Source organism: Xyrauchen texanus, chromosome 43 (assembly GCF_025860055.1).
Source record: "Xyrauchen texanus isolate HMW12.3.18 chromosome 43, RBS_HiC_50CHRs, whole genome shotgun sequence".
In the NCBI taxonomy this organism is placed as follows: Eukaryota; Metazoa; Chordata; class Actinopteri; order Cypriniformes; family Catostomidae; genus Xyrauchen; species Xyrauchen texanus.
In genome coordinates, this window is record NC_068318.1 from 2428387 (window position 1) to 2454766 (window position 26380).

General features: G+C 36.0%; 1 protein-coding gene across 3 annotated transcripts in view; it reads left to right on the forward strand.

The window, feature by feature from the left end:
- Positions 1–26380, forward strand: part of pam (peptidylglycine alpha-amidating monooxygenase) — a 220511-nt gene that overhangs the window by 36077 nt on the left and 158054 nt on the right. The window lies entirely within an intron of this gene.

Consider the following 26380-nt stretch of genomic DNA (forward strand, 5'->3'; position numbering starts at 1 on the left):
TATTGAACCTGCAGGACAATCCTCCCTGTAAATCATTACAATAATCTAGTCTTGAGGTCATGAACGCATGATTTAGCTTTTCGGAATCAGAAATATGCCAGAGCATATGTCGTAACTTAGCAATATTTAGTGAAAGAATGCTGTTCTACAGACATTGAAAGTGTGATTTTTCAAAATACAGATTGCTATCAAACATAACACCCAAGTACTTAATGGTAGAAGACGATGTAACAGTACATCCATCGAGAGTCAAATTATATTCTCATATCATATTTGTAGAGGTTTTTGTTACAATAATTTATACCTCTGCTTTGTCAGAATAGAGCAGGAAATGTCTAGCAATACAGATATCATTGATACACTCTGCTAACTTGGAAAATTGAGAAATTTCATCAGATCTCAAGGAAATATAAAGCAGAGTATCGTCGGCATAACAGTGAAAATGAATTCCATGGTTCCTGATAATGTCTCTGTGGCAGGGAGAAGGGAGGGGCCAGGCCATAAGGCTGCACACCTGGCCCCTAATCAGGCTAATCAAGCCCTCGAGAGGTGACTGGAGGCAGCAGTTAGAGAGAGAGAGAGAGTGAGAGTGTTACGGGCAGCTACCCTGCATGCTTTTATGTTTGAGCCTTTTTGTTTTATTGAAAGATTATTTATATTGTCAAGACGGTTCTCGCCTCCTCCTTTCCATTGAACTTTGTTACAGTCTGTCAGGAGAAAAGCAGGGGACCTAAGACTGAGCCATGTGGCTCTCCATATTTGACGACTTCTTGATCTGAAAACTCCTCATTTACACAAACAAAGTGGAAGTGGTCAGATAAATAGTACCTAAACCATGCTAATGCCTGTCCACAAATGCCAACATAATTCTCAAGCCTATCCAAGAGAATGTTGAGTACTAAGATCTGAAAGTTCTTGTAGAGATGCGGCCAGGATCATATGATAAGAGCAAGTCATTAGCAACTCTGATAAGTGCATTCTCTGTACTATAATGGGGCCTAAATCCTGACTGAAATTCTTCACAGATACCATTTCTCTGTTAAAAAGAACATAAGTGGGAGGACACTACCAAAAAAGTATTTATTTCAATTTCTGAAGTATTTTAGATATTACTGGGAGATTTTAGATTGGTCTATAATTAGCCAACTCTCGAGGATCAAGCTGTAGTTTCTTGATAAGCAATTTAATAACTGCCTGCTTGAAAGTTCTGGGTACATGTCCTAAATAATATAAGGAATTAGTTATTAATGATTTTGAGACACACATCTGAACGCAAGTGGAGAAATTATGCAACTGACTGTAACAAGCCAGAAGACTGTTTCTCATAGTATTCCCTATGCACAACTTCAGTCCTTCCCTATTATAGTTCAAGAAATCTAACAAAACTTATAAAAGCATCAAAACCAACTACATGTATGCTAGGCTACTGAAAGAGGTGTTTCCTGTAATCTCAGAATGTCTTCACAATATTAAATCCTCATTGCTGAATTCTCCATCATGTTGGTTGGTCAGGCAGATCTTTACACAAGTCACCCAGGCCATTGAAATACCATAATATTGAGATGCTAACAGCAGCTGTGACTGATTGATTATAGACATACTTTGTCAGGCTTAAGCAGTGGTAGATTTACTGCCCAGCCAACAGTCCTCCATCAACACTCACTGCAATATAAAATAGGCATTGTGTTCAGCTATATTGGAACAATCACACAAACCAATTTAAATCTGTTTGATATCCATCAGTGTTCAATGTTTCCTGTAACCTTCATGTATAGTACATCTTGTACTATTTTTGAACATAAAGGAATTATCAAGATGGGTTTTCTAGAAGCTATTTAAACAATTTATCCTTTGCTAAGTGGATGCACTTTAATCCATAGCATGCTCTTCTCATCATTTATTGTAATATTTTCTTAAAAAGAAAGAAAAACAGTGCATGTATCCTCTCTAGGTACCTCGTGTCACTATTACAAGTGACCCAGAAACAACGTTTACATTTTTTGGATCATTTAGATAAAATCCTGCTTAAAAATACTTAAACACACATTACTCCCATAGGCTCTCATTGTAAAAAGGCAAACGCTTGTCAGAGTAATGGTGACGGGGCAACAGTTGCCAATAAATGGTTGGTCAGAAACGCTTTTATGGTGGGGTTAAGCGAAGGGTCAATTGCGTGGTGGGAGGTATGGCGCATAAACTTTTGCAGATTATATTTTATTATTTGTCTTTGACCCTACTAGATCTATGCCTTGCCTCCACAGAATTATTAATTCCTTTTTTGAGTTTTCAGGATATAGAGTCAGTTGGTCTAGATCCGAGGCTTTGGCTCTGACAGTATGCTGCCCGATGATGGCTTTTCGATCGGGCGCTTTCCAGTGGCCCAGACAGGGCATTAAGTATTTGGGCATTTTTGGTTTGAGTTCATTTTGATCCCTTAATGGGGCGGTATTCGAGCGATGTGGACAGGTGGGCTTCACTACATTTATCTATGATTGGGAAAGTTAATGTTATTAAAATTAAACTACTTGCTACAGTCTCTCCCTGTCGATGTCCTGTTATTTCAAGCAATTTGATAGCATAGCGCAGTACTTCATTTGGAATGTTACATTCATAGATTATATAGCAATAAGTTACATAGGCCGATTGACAAAGGTGGGCCAGGCTTACCCAAGATTTTGTTTATTATTTTACATTCGGTCTCAGACATTTGACTCATTTGGCGGTATTCGAGCGATGTGGACAGGTGGGCTTCACTACATTTATCTATGATTGGGAAAGTTAATGTTATTAAAATTAAACTACTTGCTACAGTCTCTCCCTGTCGATGTCCTGTTATTTCAAGCAATTTGATAGCATAGCGCAGTACTTCATTTGGAATGTTACATTCATAGATTATATAGCAATAAGTTACATAGGCCGATTGACAAAGGTGGGCCAGGCTTACCCAAGATTTTGTTTATTATTTTACATTCGGTCTCAGACATTTGACTCATTTGTTGCTTCCACCTGAGAGAGCCCTTCCATGGTTCTGTATAGAACAGGAAGTTCTTGCCCCTATTTCGCCATTGCAAAGCCTTTCTATCAACGGAATCAGAATTAAAATTAAATCACACACTGTTATCTCACATTTTCACTCGGTAAGGACAAAATTGTCCAGGCGGAGGAAGGGCTGTAAATAAAATAATGTGATTCCAAATATTCGGTTATTTTTTTTATTAATTTTTTAATATATGTTATATGGAATCAATAAAATTGTTAATAAAAAAAGAAAAAGAAAAGTTAATCCCATTCTACCATATCAAATGCCTTTTCGGCGTCAAGTGAGATGGCAGCGATCGGAGTCTGATCATTTGCCGCTGACCACATTATATTGATGAAACGCCTAATGTTATCAGAAGAGCTGCATCCCCAAATAAACCCCACCTGATCTATATGTATAAGAGATGTCATAACTTTACTGTGGCAAGGAGGATGTAGCAGTTCGGGAGAGAGAGCTACAGGCAGCTTCCCAGTATGTGTTTGTGTGCAGAGGTGTAGTGGTAAAAAAAGAGGTGGGTAAACTATAAATTCTGGTGGACCACGACGTGGTCACCCGGTAAGGTGGGCCACTGCCTACCGGTGTATGTGTATCCTGATGACATCGCTATAGGCTATCATTTGATGGTACTACCAAGGGTATCACTGGTTGCTCCCTCATCATAGGTCACACAATCACTATTCAATTCATACATTAATCTAAGTTCTTGTTAAAGAGACCCAAGAAGGAATAATATGGTTGAAATCTATAAAGTTTACTAAATGACAAAACAGAGAGAACAAAAATATTTAAGAGAGATAGAGAGGGAGGCTTATATCCAGGGCTTCCAATGCAATGCTCTTGTACATAATGATTAGGGATTTGGGATTATTTTCATAGTAGATTAATCTGTTGAATATTTTCTCGATTAATCAATTAGTTGTTTGGTCTATAATATGTCAGAACAATGTGGATCAGTGTTTCCCAAAAGCCCAGGAGGATGACGTCCTCAAATGTCTCGTTTTGTCCACAACTCAAAGATATTCAGTTTACTGTCACAGAGGAGAGAACACACTAGAACATATTCACATTTAACAAGCTGGAATCAAAGAATTTTTGCCCGCCACAATATCAACGCTGACCGCCACACATTGATTTTCGATTTATTTTTTATTTTTTACTAAGCCTATTTAAAATCGTATTTGATTGCAGAGAGCCGTAGGCATTCAAGCAGCACTAGGCTACCTCTCGCTCGTCCTCTCTCTCTCTCTCTCTCTCTCTCTCTCTCACCCGTACCTCTCGCTCTCTCTCGTCATGGAACACCGCTGCATAAATATGTCCAACACAGCACTGTCAGTTATTACTTATTAGCCAGCATGCAAGGAGCCTAGCTAATAAGGAGAGCTAAGTTATTGTTAGAATACAGCTGGATTTTTGAGGTCAGCGCGCTGTATATATCTGGTAGTAGTCAATATCGATGCACGCGCATGGGAAACACTGGCGGCAGCGCATTATGAAAGACTTCGTCTTAGGTTTACAACCTATGAAACTAATAATGAACAATATGAAACTAAAACGAAATAAGCTTAATTTAAAATGGCTTAGGAACTATCTATTTAGAGGTGGATAAACCCACTTTGGAGGTGGGTAAACGCTATTTCCGAATTTTGGGAGGTGCGTAAACGGCGTTTACGTGCGTTTAGCCTCCACTACATCCCTGTTTGTGTGTCCTAGAAAAGTTATGGATCAGGGTGTGTCAAATCTCACGGTATATATAATTAAAAGTAGCAAAAGTAGCAAAGTGCGCAGAGCTCGCTGTTCACATGTCCGACCTTTGCATGGTGTAACGTAAATCCTATTCTGATGAAAAAAGAAGGTCATATACATCTTGGATGGCCTGATTGTGAGTAAATTATCAGCAAATATTCATTTTTAGGTGAATGATTCCTTTAATGGAGGAGGGGTAAATTCACACCAATAGAGTTGAAAGAGCGAGAGTCTTCTGAGCTATGGATCGTGCCTCATGTAAACATTACGCTAAAGAGTTTCTTTAAACAAAGCCAGGTATTTCTGTCAAATATAGCTATTCGTTAAAGGTTTCACTGGTGACTGAAATGTTAGTGTAGCCCCCCCCCATCTCCCCCAAATTGGGGTGTGTGACATACTTTGACTGTGCGGAGTGCTTGTACGCTGCTTGTAAATGCTCATTGCCAACCTGAATATGAAAAACGAATATTCTAATCAAGAGCGTTTTCTTACTCTTAATGATTTTTGTTTTATTAACAGCAATTATTAAATAATTGATAAATACCTATATATTTTTTTAAAGAATGTTGTTTCTAGAGTAGCAACAGTAATGTTTACAACAGCAATCAATACCCATCCCTAGATATTCATATAAAAAATGTAGACTTCTCAGCATTGGTAACATGTCCCACATTAACATAGCTACTCTTTGTCCCACATTTGGTTTGTTGGGATCTGGTCACCCCTAGTGTGTGTGTTTGTGTGTGTGGGGGGCACAGCTCCGAAACAGAGTAGAGAGGCTGCAGCAGCATGAATATAAATTACACCAAAACGTTAAAAAGAACCGATTGGCCAGGTGTTTCGACCGAACCATTTTCACAATAACAGCAGGGGGATGGGGTATCAGAATCAGATGACAAGTTGAAATGTGTTTTAATGATAAAAATGAATGTATCATGTAAATACATATGCATTCTATTTTCGGTGATATAAGTCATTAAGTAAATTGTTGTACTTGATCCCATTAAGGGTCAACTATAGACCTTTGCATGGCCCCCCTGACGGTGGGCCTGCCTTTAAAGTTGTTATGGTTTTCAGTGTGAAGCGTAATTAAAAAAAAAAAATAATCTCATACAATTGGTGGTGTAGTGAGCTAAAACACATAACTGTTAATCAGAAGGTCGCTGGTTTGATCCCCACAGCCACCACCATTGAGCAAGGCACATAACTCCAGGGATTGTCCCTGTAATAAGTGCACTGTAAGTCAAGCCATGATGAGTTCAAAACGGCAAGACACAGTGCAGCTGAATGAAACAGAATCGAGGTCTCTTTTTTAGCGATATAACTGACATTGCATCTTTAAAAGCAGTGAGAGTTGCATGATATCAGTCAAATCACTTCATCTAGTGCATGTTTATGTAGAAATATTTAAATCCATATAGGGACATGAATGTTTCCTGTGTAAGTCCTTTTTGGTTTAGATCTCCCATGACAGGCCTATCTCTCTCCTCTTCACCTATTTGACCAGTGGGCGGGCCCAAGTGTGCAATGAATGTCTTGATGTAGAGGCAGTCATATGCAGATTTATTAAGTCCTTGTGAAGTCACAAGTTCCACAAATTCCAAACTTGCCATTTTGGCTGCTTGGTTTAAATACATGCAATTTTTCTATTAAGGAGGATGTTTTCAGAAACTTAAAGAATGTTTTTGTCAGGTTTGGCGAGTAATGGAATACAAGTAACAGGATTACGTATTTAAAATACAAAATATAAGTAACTATTCCACAACAATTACAATTTAAATAATTGGTAATTAGAATACAGCTACATTCAAAAAGTATTTTGATTACTGAAGAGATTACTTTGCATTTTATTGTCATTTGTTTCAATTAATATTTAGTCCTTTCAGATGGAAACATTTATACATATAAATGATGCGATACAAACTGCAGTTGAACAGCAGTGAAACACTTTCTTATGAAGTTTTACATTCATACGAGCGGACAGATAAGTACGTTTGGAGCAGAAGAAATAGAAATAAACCTTGTGTAAATTGTCAGCTTTACGCTAAGCTAAAATGCTATTTCTAGCCATTTTAAATGCACGTTATGAGACATGATCATATTTTATCAAGATAATTCATGTTGGATCATAATAAAAAAAAATTCTGTTAAGTCTTTTGATATAAGGGCATAAATTGTATTCTTGATAATAATTTTTGCATTGTTTTCTTGTTGAAATATCTAAAAATCCTTAAAACAAGATCAATTTGGCAAACCAGCTAATTATTATTATTATCCCAGACCTGGGAAGGAAAAAGGGAATAATTGGACAGTGCCAACTCAAAGAAATGAATAAAACAAAAATAATCTTTCTAACCCATTTTCAACTAATCTAACTAATACCAAAAGGAAAATGTAGACGTTGTACACTTCTCTACCTTACCTATCAAAACAAAAATTACAACGAATGGCACATGCCCCCTAAACCTGGTGTGTTTAAACAAAAGATAAACCTAAATGTGTGCGATGTACGTCACGTGATATCTTACCTGTCCCTCTTTCCTTTCCATCTCAAAACACAGCGTTGCCGCTCTCAAAATATTCAAATAAGGAAAAATGGGACGGCAAAATAACGTGTTCTCACATGACTAATTAAGCATTAACAGAGCTTAATAAATTATCAACCAAAATTGAAATCGAGCAAAACCAAATCAAGCATAACAGAAAATACCAAACGCACAAGTTCCAAGTGCGTTCGTGTCCTTTTATAGTTCCCGGATTTCCGGTAGCCAAATGACTGGATCTCACTTTCAGACGTCAGCACGTCCTCTTCTCAGATGATTGACAGCAGAGACAAACCAGTCAGCACGTCACCTGCGAAGAAGAAAGTAAAAACGTACAGCGGCAGAAACAATACAAAAGAAACTACAAAGAACACCAAAGTCGCACATCTTGGGGTCACATAATATCGTAACAATAAGACAATATAAAAAGTGCCTTTAGAATACAATGTATTGTTTACTACCATATTATTGATCATAAGTCGGCATACAGTTCACAGCAATCCATTTCACAAGTAAATTTGTCAATCAGTTGGAGATTTATTGTGAGGGTTTGTTTAGGGCCCCGTCAATTTACACCTGCGTTAGACTTTTTTTTTTAGAAACAAGCCAGGGGTACACATAGTACACAATACTACAGATATATTTTACAATAATGCCAAGACGTTATATTCATTACATAGTGTAATGGTTTTCAATGCTTTGGAGTTGTTGGAGGTACAAAGAGTATTTAAATAATATTTCAGGTCTTTACAAAAAAGTGCAAATAGGGGCTTTATAGACATAAATTTACACTTATGTATTAAAAACTTGGCAAGAAAAATAAACAGATCAGAAAATATTAACTTCAGTTATCAAAACTGTGAAAACCAAATAAAACGTCTTTATAAAGCAAAGAAAAACTAGTTAAAATAGAGGTACGTACAAACAAACAAACTTTTCATCTACAGCATTACAGAAGGAGCAAAGTGGATCTATTTCAGGGAGCATGTATCTTAAATAAAGATTGACTGGGTATAAAAAGTGTAACAGTTTAAAGGACACCTCCTTAACCTCGTTGGTAATTATGAGGTAAAGACCGTACGACCTGCGTCAGACATGCTTGTGTCGCGTCTCGGGTGTGTTGCTTCATAAAAATTAAATGTTTAGGTCACTGTGTCAAGTCAAATATAGTTTAATACTCAAACTTTAACCACATCTTAAGATCCCTTAAAGATCGCATTTGCGCTCCATCAAGTGTTTTGAACGCAAGAAATTGTTTTCTTCACTCTATAAACTGTGTGTTGCTCACACAGCTGAAATTTCAATTACTGCCATCTGGAGTAAACAGTTGTTACTACAAGCTTGAATTTCTCAGTTAAGCATTGCGATTAAAGATTTTTTTAAAATCGACAGCTCTAGTTTTAACCTGTGTATTTTGTCTTTTTTATAGTCAAAACAAGTGAAAAAATCTACCAGTGCTGAAGAAGTAATCCAAAGTATTTAGAATACATTACTTACCTTGAGTAATCTAATGGAATATGTTACAAATTACATTTTACAGCATGTATTATGTAATCTGTTGTGGAATACATTTCAAAATAACACTCCCAACCCCGGTTTTTATAGCACAATGACCTCCTATATGTCAAAAGATCAAGGAAAATTTGATCCCTCAGTCATGACCCCTGTTACAAAGTTACAAAGATTTACATTCTGATCACTTTCTTTAATACATGTTGGTTTATCTTAAGAAAATATAGGCCTAACTTCCCCCAATTCCAAATTTAATCTCACAAAGTGGAGATGAGTTAGACGCATGAAACAGAAGAATCATGAATGGGCCACTTTGAAGTTAATGTTTTTAACACTTTTAAACCTCAGCAAAGTAAAAAAAGAGACCCTCTGTTTCTTTTCAGGAAAAAAGGGGCACTCTACATTTCGTTACACCACAAATGCTATTTCAGATTTAAATAATCAATTTGTTGCAGTGGACAACCGCTATAAAAAGTAACATGTTTTTGTTTTGTACTTTTTCTTTAATACAGTTTTATAAATCTCTGAACACCATGTTTTAAAGTTCAAATTGATAAACGGTTTACTGTTCTTAAGTTTGACAGTTTTCATGAGTTATCATCCTTAGTTTTATAATAGATTTGATTGTGAAATGGTAGGTGGAAGAGAAACGGGAATGTTTGATATGTAGATGTTTGAACCAATTGCTGAACTAGTTACTTGCTATATCAATCAAATATCAGAATCTCAGCTTGTGAGTAGTGACCATCTTTCTGAGATGCGGATCTCTGTGAACTAATGTGCTAATGAAGGGTCTGGTGTAAATCTCTCCAATGACTGCCGGTTGAGAGCAGATTGGAGCACATATATACCATATTGCCATATCACCCTGCAGCCTCCCTTCTGGTTGCCCACTAAAGCCAAGCAGGGTTGAGCCTGGCCAGTACCTAGATGGGAGACCTCCTGGGGAAAAACTAAGGTTGCTGCTGGAAGTGGTATTAGGGAGGCCAGCAAGGGGTGCTTATTTTGCGGTCTTTGTGGGTACTAATGCCCCAGTATAGTGACGGGGACACTATACTGTAAAAAGGCACCGTCTTTCGGATGAGATGTTAAACCGAGGTCCTGACTCTCTGTGGTCATTAAAATCTCAGGGCACTTACACTAACCCTGGTGTCCTGGCCAAAATTCCCCCATTGGCCCTTATCTATAATGGCCCCCTAATAATCACCCTGAATTGGCTACATCACTCTACTCGCCTCTCCACCAGTGGCTGGTGTGTGGTGGACATTCTGGCACACTATGGCTGCTGTCGCATGCTGTGAAGCGCTTTGAGTGCCTAGAAAAGAGTTATATAAATGTAAGGAATTATTATTATTATTATTATTATTATACATTCATACATACACAGCTGTGGCTAAGGTGGTAGAGTGGTTTGTCCACTATTCGCAGGGTAGGTGGCTCGATTCCCGGTCCACACGACTCCACATGCTGAAGTGTCCTTGGGCAAAACACTGAACCCCAAGTTGCTCCCAATGGCAGGCTAACGCCTTGCATGGCAGCTCTGCTGTCATTGGTGTGTGTGAATGGGTTAATGAGACGCAGTGTAAAGCGCTTTGAATACCGCTACGGTTAAAAAGGCACTATATAAGTGTAGACCATTTACCATTTAACATTCAAGCATCACCCAAGTGTCCACGACCTGATGGTGAATGGTCTTCTTGGGAATGTTTACAGCAAGGACAGAATTGTGTGGATACAAAACAACAATAAATTTGCCCTACATAATGCAATTTTAATATAGCCTTATACAGTTTTTAATGAACTTGGGGCCTCCCTTTGTAAAGCACACACTTTGAAAGTGAGACTAATTTTAATAAATGTGTTTCCAATCACCTTTGCAGTCCATCGTTTTTCATCAGTGTGAATTGTAGCCTACATATAATATTTTTAGTTTATTTCTTACAAGGTTTTAAATTAAATTGTGCTTCTGTGATATGATATAATGTAAGATGCACCACAAAAGATGTAACAGGCTACCTGTAACTGTATTGACCTCATGTAAAAAGTAGCGCACAGCCATCTTGAAAATGAACTTCTGGTCTATTCTGTTGATATCAAAGTGTAATTAACTAGTGAAGTGGATTTACAGGATGTAGAGTTGCCAAAAGTTATAATGAGTATTTTAAAGAGTTCAGGGGATGTCATAAAAACTGGAAGCAGACATTCGAGATTTTAAAACAAGAACGCTTCATTTATAAATACATCAGGTCCTACCTTCATGCTGTGGATCGTACTGATATGCCTCTGTGTTCATGAAGCTGTAAGAGACAACTCAAAGTCATTAAAAATATCTCTGTACGACACCTCTGACTCATGTCATTCACCCATCGTGTTATGGTTAATGAGAGCAGGTTTTAAACCAGGGGAGATTTTAAACAGGGAAAGGAGTGTGTTTCACTATATTCTTACACAAACACATACACACAACTATGTATGTGAAAGTGTACGTTTTATTCTATATTCCATTTACAACTATTTAAATCATATTTAAGCCTTAAAAATATGGGTGACAAATAAATTTTAAAAAGTACATGTTATTTCCATTAATGTTTATGAAATTGCATGTGAAATAATACGAGTTGTCACTGTTTTTCATGTCAGCTACACATTTTAACATATTATTAACAAGTTGAGGCTTAAAAAATAAGCAGACTTGCGTGTATAACAATTAAACGCTTGTATCGTGTAAAAGTGCAGTGTGTCATAGGTGTCTGAATGTGATCTGAATGTGTGCCAGGTCCAATTTACCTCCTTGAGTGTCGGAAAGTGACAGCAAAAATATCTCACACACATTTTCACATGGTAAAGGTGTAGTACAGACTCACACCATTAACTATTGCTGAGAAATACTTTCTACATTCTCACACGTAATCCATTTGATCGACACTTCTCAGTAGCTTCAGTGCAAACCATAAGGTAAGAGACAAAATACAGAAGCCCACAGCACTGAAAAGGGGCGAGGCTGAATAAGGTTGATACGCCACATGAAAATCACGAGACGCGTGTGTACAGTGCACCGTTGCGCTTCCATTATATGACATTACAGACAACTAGTTTTCCAGTGAGGTTCTGTTTTCATAGCACAGTTTGTCGAAAATGCAGTTGCAATTCCTGAAAATGTGCAGGTGTCAGTTTGGTTATGGAATGCAGTTGTCACTCTTGTAAATAACCTACTTGTGTGTGAAAGTAACTGTATTAGATACTCAAATACAGAACTGACAACCGTATTCTGCTGCTGTGTAAAAGTGCCATTGTAACCCTCCGATCCATTCAGAAAAGTGAATGAAATTCAGCTCTCAGCTATTCATTGCTTCAATGTATTCAGTAAGAGAAAAAGTTAAAATAAACACAATTAAAATAAAACAGACTGTAATTTGCAATATGCTCACAATTTAGATTAAACTGGCTGTGTATTTTCACCAATAAAATGTAGGATTTGATATTTAAAAAATTTGTTTAAGAATCTTGGCCACGTTCAACCACCAAAATAATGTAGGGAAATATAAGAAAGATAAATGACAAATGAATAGATAAAAAATCTGATAAAAGTGATCCACCATTAAATATGTAATACAACAGGCTTGTTGTATTTTCTTATAATTTATATGCAAGGAATTTAGCTCAAGAAGGTAATTATGCTTAATTCTGGTAATATTGGAAGAATGAATGTTTACATGTGATCAACCTGTGGCCAGTGCAGAGTTGGGACATCTGTGAGGGACGGTCATTTTCTTCCCAGCAAAGGTCCGGACAACAGCATGGTGTCGGTAGCTGTGAAATGACATAAGGAAATCATTATGAAATAGTTATTATAAATTTCCAAGTTGGCAGCAATAGTACTTTAAAAGAAAAAAAATCATGAAGTCAAAACAGTCTCTTCAAAATTTGGCAAGGATTAGGACATTGCAGCCTTAGAGACAAAGCCAAAGTAGTGGGTATAATTTCCTACCAAAAGATACAATATTTCAATTAGTTCATCAATCGAGTGCACTTTGATATGAATATTAAAAGATAAAATCGCTTTGTTTTGAAGCTGAATGACAACAGTCAAGTATATATGTTTGAATATATTTAGAAACCTAAGGGGCATAGGAGGCCTTGTGACTAAGGAAAGATACTGTATGGGGGTTCAGGGTTTCTCCTGAGAGAACCTTTGTAAAATATAAAAGTTTGAATGGACTGTTTTTATATTTTCCTTAAAGTGAAAATCTACCAACAACAAACAGTGTGCATCACAATAGTAAAGCTTAATATACTGTTAGCTAAAGTGAAGTAGGACTATAAATACCAAATAATGGAATTATTATACTAGTAGTAATTAAAACATTTTGGTTGTTTTTCCTTGCCATATATGCCATAAATGATGACATCTTTGATTAATTTTCACAAAAAGAATCTGTTTGTGAATTACTTGAAACATGCGTTTAACATTTTAGACGGGAAAAAAAACTATATTGTAAAGGCACTCTGGAAGTCACAAACCTGGTTTAGCTGAATGGTCAGATTCATTTCAGACACATGAAGTTGAATTCACTTTGCTTAACTTTATTCATTCTTGTTTTCTTCAGTGTGTTTTAGCGAAAGCTGCCAGTATCTATAGTGCTCCATATTTCTGCTACATCCTACTGCCGTTAAAATAACTCTGTCTGCAAATCTGCATGCATCGCCATGTCTAGGAAAGTATGAAAGGGTATGAATGAAACGCTTTAATAGAGAAAAATATTCACGGATACAAGGATACAGCTCTAAAAGATCTATCTACACTGCTCCGTTGTTTTGTCATGTTGATCATTTGAAGTGCAGAAACAGTGAGATAGGTCAGCCGATGTCATGATGTCTCGTGATCCGGATGGAACCAAGCTAATTGGTGACTGCTGCTTTAGAGTAATACTATTCTCATAGCCATTGAAAATAATATCACAAATATGTTAAAATATGGTTTGAGCATGTAGCGTTTAGATCTTAAAATTCATGTGACAATTTTGTCAAAATATACCACAGTCAACTTCTCTTTGAATACAAACTTTATTGACTAATCTACAACAAACTAACACACAGAGACAAAACATGAACACAGATTAATGAATGAGCTTTGACAGAGAATGAATCAATGAAATGATAAGTAATGGGAAAATTAACTTTTTGGAATCCTTACACCGTACATTCAGAACCCTCAATACTAATTTAGTATGCCATGACTTGAGATTGGGTCACTCAAATTATATTAAAGAAACACCAGCACTTTCAGTGGAAGTCTGCACTTGCGATACGTTGTTTGGCGTTGAAGTTCTTTACATCTTTTGGCTTGTCATGTGGAAGTATTGTTTAGTTCGATAATCTTGAAGTGAAGTGTCAATTATGCATGCTGTATTGATGATGGAAATACCCATGGAGCCTGGTGGCTGCAAAAGTGTGCAACTTGCGACTACATTATAGATATTTTGTTGACTGAACGAGGACATGTGAACTTGTTTGCTGGAACATGAGAAATAAATGATGTGGTCTGGCATAGACTTTTAATCCATTCGGGTTGCTTCAGCCCTGAAAGGCTCTAAAACAATCAGAAATGCTCAACCCTCTGTCCTCTCTCAAAGTTATTTATGGTTCTTTGTTCTGTTTCCCACTTGAAAAGGTACATGTTTTAATCATAAATTTCATAACAGAACTATAGCTGCAAATAATCCAGAAGTACTTAACACCATCATTCTGGAATTTAGGAGACAATAAATTACATAACAAATACTAGTACTTTCTTATTAAATTACCATTATAATTCAGTTATAATCCTTGATAAAGAGTCCAAATATTTTGTTTGTTTGTTTTAAACATGGTTAATACAAGAATAAAATCAACTTGTCAGATATGAAAGTGATTGCAAGTCATAACCCATTTTTTAAAGTTTACAATCAGGCTAAACTTTGTGAGTTTCCCACATTTTGGCCTGTTAGTACACATGGTTGTGTATTTGTGCTGTGTAAAATGATCATAACACAAGTCTTACGATTGTGTCTACGTTTGTCATATATGTATATGCATTGTAAAACATGAGAAAAATGTGTTTTATGCATTTGGAGAGAAAAAAAAAACATTAGTTTTGTGTCTGGCTAAAGAGTTTACAAAGGGATCATTCCAAAGAAGGTTTAAGTTTTTTAAAATTTTCACGCTTCTCTTGTCTAATACAGAGATTTTTAGCATGCGATGGTCATAACGGCTGACTGTCATTAGATTATTAGTACAGTATTAGATTATTTTAGAAATAAATTCCTAAAACTTCATGAAAAGTTTCTCACAATTAAAAGGCTGTAATAAGTTCCCAGTGGGTAGACAATTAAACAGATACAGTATTCAATTATTAAAAATGAATAAATAAAACATCAAAATTAATTTAAATTACATTTGCACATTTCAAGGATGTAGGCTTAGCTGCGCAAGATCCCTTTTGAATAAGGGTTGAGTTTAATATTTGTACACACAGTATAATGTTTGTTAGTGCTTGTTATTTGGAACAACACTTATATGGTTGGAGTGTTTTTCTAACAAAGAAAGAGATAACAGTCTAACCCTAATTCAACCCTAACCTCCCTGGGCATGGTCCTCTATGAGACAGGTTAATATTCCAGGTTCAATACAAGTTAAATTCATGACTCTCGACAGCATTTGTGGCATAATGTTGATTACCATAAAAATAAATGTCCTTCCTTTTCTTTAAAGAAAAAAAAAAGAGGTTATAATGAGGCGCTTACAATGGAATTGAATGTGTATACTTTTGAAAAAGTAAGTATTTTAACATAAAAAAATTGGCCCCGGGGCGCTCGCGAGCAAAGCATGCCGTAAGTCGCATTTTCGAGAGCTCCGGCAGAAATGTAATTATTTCATGCATAATTACTGTCATAACATATTCCATTGGCTGGCTGAGTTATTGGTACTGTTAACATTTCAACATGGACGTCGAGAGGTTTAATCATGGCAGCATAACTCCGAAAATTCAAGTACGATGGATCGGGTAATTCACGGCCTAGTGATTCGACTGGGAAGGAATCCGCTAACCAATCCAGTCAAAATCAACTCTCCCCTCAGTGAAGACATGATGAAATGGATAAGAGGCGCTAAAATCCGAAATCTTGGCCTCCGTGAGATCAGATATTGGCTCAATAATACGATCCGAAATGAGAGCGGTGCTAATGGAGGACTTTGACTTTCTTAAAAATTTGTTACAGAAAATAAGGTCCGAATAATAGCACATTAGCTATGCGCACCGAACTTGACAAAGTGAAGGTCAGTATCAGAGACATGGAGGAAGGGTTGTCGACATGGTCAGACGAAGTTGTAACGATGCGAACAAAGGTGACCAATCTAGAAAGTCAAGTAAAATATTTGGAAGAGAAGTGTGAAGATATGGAGGGAAGGATGAGGAGAAATAATGTGCGGATTGTGGGAGTTGCTGAAACACCGGGTTCGAGTAGCATGACAGCGGTCTCCAAATTACTCCGAGAGGTGCTTAAAATTGAAAGAGAGCTGCGAGTTGATCGCTCACATCGAAGTCTGGCACCAAGACAACCCAGGGGGAATCCGAGAGCTATCATTGTCCGCATGCATTATTATCAAGATCGGGAGGAGATCCTGAAGAAAGCGCAGTTGCTGGCACCACTACAGTTCAACGGCCAACCGATAACCATCTTCTCTGACTTCACAGCAAGTGTTGCAAAAGCAAGAGCGGCGTTCACAACAGAAGTGAAAAAGCAAACTCACAACCGTCCAAATGTCCGTTTTGGCTTAATTTATCCTGCCAAACTACGGATTACTTTTAATGGAAGTGAAAGAGAATTCATCGACCCATACAAAGCCATGGACTTTTGTAACAATTGTAACTAATTTGCAGAGTCATACAAGTGAGTAATAATTGTTTCATGGACTAGTGGTCTGCAATTGTGTGGATAAAAGATTCAGATACTAGAGGTGTGTAAATAAATGAATAACCATCTCTTGGACTAGATAAGTGACAAGCGAGTGAATAACTGACTCATTTACTATAGAATTGCAATTGTTTGAAGAACTAATGGACGAAAATTGTTAATATTATGGTCAGATATCACATTGGATGTTGGTTAAATCAGCTAAACCAAGGAAAATGTTAATGACCACGACTAAACAGTAAGGCTCTGCTTAAACTAAATTTTGTGAAATATATTGGAGAGGGGGTAGGTGGAGAGAGAGCTCTCCCTGCCATGGAAAGATTTTACCCCTACTGAATATGCTTCTGCTGGAGCTTAAGGGTACTTCGATCTAACCCTTTTGGTAGACTGGGCTAGTAACATTGGTAGTAGAAATATAACCATCAGGAGAGTAGCCTAGATACAGGCTCATTCAAGTCAGTGTTCAGACTTCTTTTTTTGTTAAGGGACATTCTTCCCCTCTTGTTAAATCCCATGTTCCCTCTGGGATTTGTTCATGTTTTGTTGTTTGGTAGCTTTTATGTGGCTCTAAAACTAATATCTGCAGTTAATTATTATTATTTTTTTCCTCCAAATTATGTGTTTTTGTATTGTTTTTTCTCAGTGGACATATGCGCAGGAACACATGCTGGTACCCTTCTTAGTCATCCCATGCTCCCAAACCCCTCTTTAATACCTTAAAGAAGACATTGGACTCACTTAATATAGTAAGTTATAATGTAAATGACCTCCAGAATCCTATTAAAAGAAAGAAGATTTTAAATCAAGTTAAACAACTTAAACAAGAAAAGGAGTCTGCACTTTAATTCATAGAAATGTTAACTTTACATCTACTGCAGTTCATAAAGTTACAGAAGGTAGATTTATCCTGGTAAATGGAGTTATTGATGGATTGGACGTTTCATTTATGAATGTTTATGCTCCAAATGAAGATGATCCAAAAAACATTTAAACTGTTTTTGGTGTTTTACTGCAATATAGTAAAGGGACCCTTTTGATGGGTGGAGATTTCAGTTGCATTATGTCACAGTATTTGGATAAGCAGCTGACTCCAAAATCCCCTCTCCCTAGAATGAGCAAGATGTTAGCAGGACAACTAAAGGAAATAGGTTTAGTGGATGTGTGGAGACAGAGATTCCCAAATAGGAGAGATTTTTACCTTTTTTTTCTGTTAGGCATTCATCATATTCGCTAATAGATTATTTATTCACCCCATATCAGAACTATACAGCGTAACAGATATCAAAATATTGCCAATAACACTTTCAGGCCATGCTCCTGTGATGCTGTCATGGGATCTAGGTCAAAAACCAATATCGAGGCAGTGAAGACTCAACACATCTTTGTTTAACGATAGCACATTTCTGATGAATTCCAGATCTACCTGGAAATCAATGCTACTCCTGAGATATCACCATTAATATTATGGGATTGTGCTAAATCTTTTCTGAGAGGGTGCATAATCGTATTTGCAAGTGCAAAAAAAAAAGGAACGAGAATATAGACAGCAACATTTAGAAAATACCATTATGAAATTAGAACAACAACAAAAAAAATTCCCAAATATAGCATTATTAAAGGAACTGACTGTGGTACGTAGAGAGCTATTGCTTTCTGGTAAGATTGAAGGGAGGCTGAGGTTTGCCAAGCAAAAATATTATGAATATGGTAACAGAGCGAGTAGATTATTAGCACTCTGTTTAAAAAAACAACAATCCACGAACATCGTACTAAAGCTCAAATCTAAGAATTAATCTACTCCCCTTACAAAACCCGACGAGATTTCTGAAATGTTTGCTGACTTTTATAAGTCCCTTTATAAAAATACTGATACATGCACAAATGATGAAGAATTAAAACGATTCATAGGAAATATACAATTACCCCAATTAACTGAATTTATGAGAGCTGAATTAGATAAACCCATCACAGAAGAAGAGATTTGGGAGGCTATTTCAAAACATAAAAATAACAAAAGCCCAGGTCCGGATGGCTAGTCAAATGAATTTTACTAAATATTTAGAGAAGTTATCTCCCCATTATTATTAAATTCATATCATGCGGCCCTGGAGTCATGTATCTTAATGAAGGCTGACAGAAGAGTGAGTCTTCCAAGTTTTAAGTATTATTACTGGGCAGCTCAGCTAAAGCAGTCGAAACATGGTTGAAGGATAACACTGATACACGCTGGCTAAACATAGAGAAAAGTCTCGGTCAGCAGCCCCTGACTGCACTTCTCTTTGCAAATACCCTTGGGGACAACATTGTAATAGGCAAATGGACTAAAATTACTTTAAAAATATGGAAGATGGTACAATCATCACTGAAACTTACTCATTCCATTTCCCCTTTATCCAGAATAATTACAATAAACACATTTTTACCTTTAGAATTAGGCATGAGTTTTAAAAAATGGGTATATCACGGACTACATTTTGTACATCAGCTCGTTAGTAAAGCCCATTTTAAGTCATTCGAACAACAGCAAAGTGAATTTAAGTTATCGAAAACAGATTTTTTTCAGGAACTTACAAATAAGAGACTTCCTTACAAAACATAAAGAGTGGGAGCGGATTGTTAATCCAAATGAAATAGAGAACTTACTGATGAATATACAAATGGGTAATACAGATATTAAGTTAATTTCCAAATTATACCAGAGACTGCTGACATTACACTCAAGCAACTCCTTTGCATATAATGAAAGATGGAAGTTAGAAAAAAGGAGATTTCTCAGGAGGATTGGGCAGATATATGTTTCGAGGCTAATAGGGTGACTAACTCAAACACGTGGAGAGAATTTAAATGGAAAATTATTACGGTGGATCCAAAAAGTACGTGAAATGTATGTAATGGAACAAATAACTTACTCCCTTAGACTTTAGATGAATATCTTTGGGGTCAGATGGAGCCCAATCTCAAAATTACTACATAACAATGAATAACAAACCAAGTAGGAAAGGGTGCACGGTACATGACAATCATAAAAATATCTATAATTTTTTGAGTTAGTGGTTCACTTCGGTGCCTGATTTATGGACTTTGCTTAAAATGTCCTGTATTTGCCCTCCTGTTAACTATTCTGGATGTTTATCTGTTAAAATATACTGTTATTAATGAAGAATAAGTAAAAATAAGGACTTCCCTTATAAGTGCCTCACTGGAACACTAGAACTGCTTTTTTTTTTTTTTTAAAGAAAAGGTGGGACAAGTCAAAATGTATTTTTGTGGTAATTAACATTATGCCACAAATGCTGTCGATTGAGCTTAACTTGTATTGAACCCGGAATATTCTTTGAAGTGATTTTTTTCTAAACAATTGAATACTGTACTCATACAATTTGACACACTGTAAAAATCTCACCTGTAGTAAGTCAGTGTATTCACTGAGAACTTAATACACCCCTTTTTTTTTTTTTTAAATAATCAAATACTGTACTCGTATAATTTTATTTAAGCACTATTCGGACATATGTCTGTAAACTCTGTAGAAATTACCATCACGACAACTGTAAAAATCACAGAGATGGGTGTGTCTACATGCTGCTGTAACGCAATAACTGACATATTAGAAAATTGTTCAGCAGGAATGCAGGAAATATTAAACATGAGCACATACTGCACCTGTGATTATTAGAAGAAACTGATTGGAATATCTGGCTAAATACAACAGAATTGGTGACATTAGCAAGCATGCAATCATATATTACATTCTTGAATTAAAAATATGGACTCATTTCAGATTATATAATTTAATGTTCTGAAACGTGGGGCTCAACACAATTTCTGCTGCTCTTTTATGTGGGTAAATAAACACAACAGCAATGCAATGCAATGAAAAACATGCAATGATCCAAATGCAACAGCCAGCGGTATCTGAAGATATGAAGTGCTTCTTACAATTTCTGCCATCTTCTCTTGACCAATATCCACTTCAGAAACAGACTCAAGGGCTGGAAAGGGCAGATTTACAAGCTTTTTACCAACATGACAATTCGTACTGGATTAATATTACCTGGTTTTATTTTTACAGGCTATTTTATAGTAGGTAAAACACGCTGTAATTTTTATTGGCGCAGGAGCACGCACTCCATAAAAAGTCTTGGAAAACTACTGATATGACCGATTCACTCAGGATTAAAATGACTGAGAAGCTCTGATAATTATTACAAGGGCTGGTTATTGATACAGACTTCCCAATTCAATATGATTCCAATTCACAAGATTTTGATTCGAATTAGATTCAATATCGATTCATATGGGTTTATTTCAGTTTTAATGTCCCTTATGCTTACGTATAAAAACAATTATCGCAGCTAATGCTGTTAATTATATAGGGGACCTTGTAACTAGGTACATTAGGAAAATATATATTTTACAAATTCTTTATTTTTCATCATTTTGGTCACATTTTGGCTTTTTAAAAAAGATCAAATTAATGTATTCAATCAATAAATAAGATGTTTCTAATATTATTTTTGTTACATATTTATTGTAAAATTGCATAATTTGTACTATTGACAGGTATTTACATTGATTTGTTGAACAAGTGCTAAATCCGGTACTGTTTATTTAACAAAAACAGCATTTCTGTAAACAGCGCCTTTAAATGAGTGCATGTTAACTAGAGAGGACTCTAATGGCTTTACCTCATCTTTGCGATGCATAATTAGAATTCAATGTTTTTTTGTTGGTTTTTAAATCAACAACTGACTGACTCACTGCTGAACAATTCACGACAGAACTACACAATTACTGGTGAGTGAAATGTGAACATTTACCAGCCAGTTGCCAAATATATTCACTTAAGTCACATAACGTGAAATTTGATTGCAAATGCAAGTAATTCTCTCATTGTAGAAGAGGGTTGCGCTATTGTTCAAATGAAGACGATTAATCGTAATATTATTTCTACTCACCCCTAATTATTACATAATTAGGGGTGAGTAGATCTTTAATGTAAAAATCTCACCTATAGTAAGTAAGTATTCACTGGGAACTTACTACAACCTTTGTAAATAAATATATATAAATAAATAAATATAAACATTTTGTTGAATTTTAGTGATTTGTTTTTCTAAAATAATTGAATACTGTACTCATAATTGGACTCACTGTAAAAAACCTCACATGTAATAAGTTAATCTATCGACAACTTTTGTAATGTGAAAATAGTATGTAGCATATACGTGACTTTCTAAAATATTTGAATACTGTACTCATTTAATTTACTGTAAACATCTTGCATGTACTAAGCCAGTATAGCCACTTGGGGCGTACTACAACCTTTGGAATATATATGTATATATATATTTTTTCTAAATGAATTGAATACTGTACTCATAGAAGTTGATGTACTGTAAAAATCTCACCTGTTGTAAGTCAGTCTATCCACTGTTAACGTACTACAGAATTTAGAATGTGAAAAATTATATTTTGGTAAATTGTGGATTTATTTCAAAATAATTGAATCCTGTATTTCTATATTTGGCCTAGTGGTCGACCGATGTATCGCAGAGGCTGATAAATCAGCAGATATTCTGACTTTTATGAATTATTGTCATCAGCTGATAAATTTACCCTTTGGCCGATTTGTTTCTTGAGGGCTTTGAGAATCGGTCTGCATTTCAGAGCCGTGGCAGATGCGTTTGAGATCAGTGTTAAAGTGCTCGCCTGTTTCATTCTCTCTCCCTCTCTCCTCAACTTGTTTAATGATAAAAAGGAAAATATCAATCAAACTAATATCATATACCATATGCAGATGTTTAATTCGCAAACCTCACGAAAATACAGTGTTTCTCCTGTCGATCTATCTAATATATTCCTCTGAAGCACGTAATCTGTCAGCCAGAATCAAAACTTCAGGATCAAAAGTTCCTTTTCACAAATCATGTTCAAACAACACAACAATCCATGCTGGCAATCCAGGATGTTTAAACTGTCATGAGATTGAGCTTGTGCTGGATCTGCAGCAGCACGTGAGTGCGAACAAAGTCTTTCTAGCAAGTCAGTCCACTGTCGGCCATGTTTGGAATGCTCTCGGGAGACTATTTCCAGTCATGAAAGTGCAGCACCTATCTACTAGAATGGAGAAAGAAAATCTCCAAAACGGTTGGTCATGATTACAATCAATGAACATATTTCAAATCAGCAGTAAAATCTGACAACACGGGTATCATAAAGGTTGTGTCTTTGCCTCAGATTACACTAAAAAAGCAATTTTCCTAGATTTTATAGCTAATTTGGTAGCTTATTCCATTGTGAAAAAGGCTTCACTAGTTGAGGAAGTTCAACCTGCCACAGGCGCTGTTGATACAGTTCTACTCAGCAGTCATGGAGTCTGTCCTCTGCACTTCAATAACTGTCTGGTTTGGTGCAGCTATGAAATCAGACATCAGAAGACTATAGAGGACAGTTTGGACTGCTGAGAGGATTATTGGTTGTCCCCTGCCCCCCTTCAAGAACTATATACTTCCAGAGTGAGGAAAAAGGCTGTAAAAATCACTCTAGACCCCACTCACCCTGCCCACTACCTTTTTGAACTGTTGCCTTCTGGCGGACGCTTCAGAGCTCTGAGCACCAGAACCGTCAGGCACAGGAACAGTTTTTTCCCTCAGGCTATCCATCTCATAAAAAGTTAAAGCCGCCTCATTGAGCAATAATTATGTGCAATACACAGTTTATTCTATTTATATTATCCAACATATCCTCTTCTGCCATTACATACAAAGAAAAAAAATATATATATATATATATATATATCATACTGTATTTTTGTTCTTTATATAACAGATTTTTATTAGATTTGTACTACGTATGTGTATGTGTGTGTATGTACGTATATGTATAATAATTTTTTTATTATTATCTATGTCCTGCTGCTCTTTTTGTATTGTTTTTTTGTATTGTTGTGCTCTGGAACCTCCTTTCACCAAGACAAATTCCTTGTATGTGTAAGCATACTTGGCAATAAAGCTGATTCTGATTCTAATGTGCATGCGTGTTCTAGAGTTGTTTGACAGGCGATGTCTGTATTTAAAAGGTGATTGGCTCTTTTACCAGTAAGGTGGGACTTCCTATGTACATCCATGGACCGTTGGCTGCAGTTGGGCATTCTAATTTGTCCCATTTATTTGAATAGAATTGGCCCGTCTCTGCTAAATATTCGCTGGTGCAACTTCAAGGTAAAAGCGCTTCACGTGTGCTATGAGTAAGTGTCATATTTACTATGTACTGTATGTACAGTTGGTTTGAATCAGTATTTTTTACTAACGATTACTAACGTGGACATGCCATCTATGGTTGCTGGACTACTGCGTGTATGGTTATGTCCTTCCTAATATATTAACAATTTCTTGTTCAAAAAAATGAATACAATTTGATGACTGAACAGAAATCAGAAGAAACTGCTATCTACCATTTAAAATGTAATATAATTATATAAATATAATACAATATATAATACAATATATAATAAATATAATACAATATAAATATAATAAATATAGTTTGTAATTTACTATATTTTATATATATATATATATATATATATATATATATATATATATATATATATATATATATATATATATATATGCATGCATTTTTTCGTCTGCCCTGCTCTCTGGAGATCAGCCATTAAAAAAAACCTGTATCGGTCGACCACTAATTTGGACATTATGAAATAATTTGAAATGTAGCAAATCAGTGTATTCACTGGGAATTTACTACAACCTTTGGAATGTTAAAATGACCTTTTCTGGTGAATTCTAGAGATATTTTTTGGTCACACTTTTCAATAAGGTTGCATTTGTTAACATTAGTTAATGCATTAGTTAACATGTACAATGAACAACACAGCATTTAGTAATCTAGGTTAATGTTAATTTATACATATACAAAAAATTTTTTTTAATGTTAGTAATATATGTTAAATTAAGGGGAACAACTACATTACCCACAATGCTGAAGAGCATTACCACGGGATCGGGGGCCGGTTGCACCATCTATACACAAGTTACAACTTAGCCTAGTTGTGGGGTAAATGGGCACTAAGTCCAAATTTGTGCACTTCTAAATATTTGAGGGTTGCACCATTAAACTTAGGTAGGACATAACCTTGCGTATAAACTAAATATTTACGGAAGCCTCCGACCAGGAGTAATGGTTGGAATAAAAAAGCAGACCGATAATTAAGACTTCAATGAGCTCATCTTTTGCGTGGTAGGCTCCAATCCTTATGATGTTGACATTATAAGCGGCTCTTCAGCATGAAACCGTTGTAAAGGTGCGATTTTCAGGGTGTGTCACCCAGTGTCATGATTCAACACATTCAAAATATGTATACAGGATATTAAAATGAATAAATGTCTATTTTTCCAGCCTGTTGTATTAGTATTTATTTATCCACCCCTTATTTATTTTAGATACAGTTCCAATATATTGTTATTTACACAGGGCAAATATACCCAGTGGCGGGTTTATGATTTCTGAGGCCTCAAGCATCCGAGCCGGGCCCACATTTAAAAAATGTTTGCTTAAATTTCATAAAATGTATTTTAAATCGTAATTTTTAATTCATCATATCAACCATTGCAGCAAAGTACATTCAAAATGATCTTGAAATCTTGTTAAAGATAATTTATGCATGCTTTCCAGTTTTTCCACAATACATTAAAAACAAAAAACACTATTTACCTACATATATTTTTTAAAAACAATTTTGTTTTATGTTTGTCTGTGTGTGTGTGTGCGTGCGTGCGTGCGTGCAAAACCTACTACTTCACCCAGTAACATTTTGGAATTCAGTTGTTATTTATTAATATTTTAACCCAACAATTACTTATTGTTGTCCAGTTTGTCATTATAATATGATACAGTATTATTATTACTTTGAGGATTTGTTGTATACAAAATTTATATATTCCTGTCTTATTTTCATTCACCTATATTCTGATGCTGAGGCTGTATTTTATGTCAGCATTGTAGGCAACGTTCGTATTGTAACAATAAACATACAAAGCACAGCAGCCCCTCAGCACACTAGAACAGAAGGGAAAAAACCATTGCCGTTTATAAAGCGCTGAATCTTTGTTTGTTGCAGAACAATCTGGAATAATGTTAGACATAGTAACAGTCCCCTCTTTGCAACCTGAACTTGTTCGGAACATTAAATCGTTGTGACACCTGCGCTGAAAAAACCCCAACAATTTAGACAGTGCAACGATTGAAACAGAACACAGGTGTCTCAGCATGCATTTTTTGAAACCTGAAGTTCTTATTAACTTGACACAGTGTCTAAAAATGTGCTAGTCCTCCATGAGACACTGAAGAAACAGCGAGACACAGTGCAGCATGTATGGACTTTCATCCAGCCTGTTTACACAGGAAAACAAACAGAGCAGGTGCAGGCAAAAACACCTTTGGTGTGAACGGCCCCTAACTCATCCATTCATCCGTATCTGTGAGTGAGAGCGCATGTGTGTAATATGTTCGAATGGCCTATATACAGTGGATATAAAAATTCTACACACCCCTGTTAAAATGCCAGG